Here is a 704-nt window from a genome sequence, read left to right as displayed (position 1 = left end):
GTACGAAGTTTGTCATTACCTTTTCTCCATACATTTTTTTTCTGTTCTGACTGTAAAACGAGGATGGGGGGGGGGGGTTATAGTGACAATTTCTACCTCGTTTAACTCCACATAAAAATTAACATTTGCTGCAAAGAAGGAGTGCCGCTCGCCCCGCGCCCGACCCTCCTCTGCTCCTCGACTGCCCTGCTAGGCCACGATGCTGCCGCTCGCCCCCTCCTGCTGGCGCTGACGGTCGCATGCGGTGCTGCAGTCGCATGCCCGCCGCCCTGGCCGCGACCGCGACCCACGTAGGTGAGAGTCCAGGCGCCTCCGTCGCTCCCTCTGGCCCGCGAGGGATGCGGGACGGAAAGTTACACAAGCGGTTATTTACTTCTGCTTCTCATCTTCTCCATCAGCCACGCACGTCTGATACAGACCTACGTTCTAGCACGAAAATTCACAGGAAAGAAGTTAATTAAATTTGCTTCTTTTCGCTGCCACTCAGGGAGAACTGTCAACTTCTGCTTCCATGGCTGCAGGGCGTGCGACCCGCCCCTCAACGACCAGTACTGCCGCAGGGAGAACTCCGCAAGCAAATTCTCCGTCGCTTGGGAATCATGTGACGCATCCTGCTTTCTGTCAGCTTGCCGTCGCGCGTCCAAAGCAAAAAGGGGGATGAGACACAAAAGGGTGATTTGTATATCCATACACACTAAGTATGT

The sequence above is a fragment of the Penaeus monodon genome, chromosome 24 (assembly GCF_015228065.2).
Source record: "Penaeus monodon isolate SGIC_2016 chromosome 24, NSTDA_Pmon_1, whole genome shotgun sequence".
Taxonomy (NCBI): domain Eukaryota; kingdom Metazoa; phylum Arthropoda; class Malacostraca; order Decapoda; family Penaeidae; genus Penaeus; species Penaeus monodon.
This window is presented reverse-complemented; position numbering follows the sequence as displayed.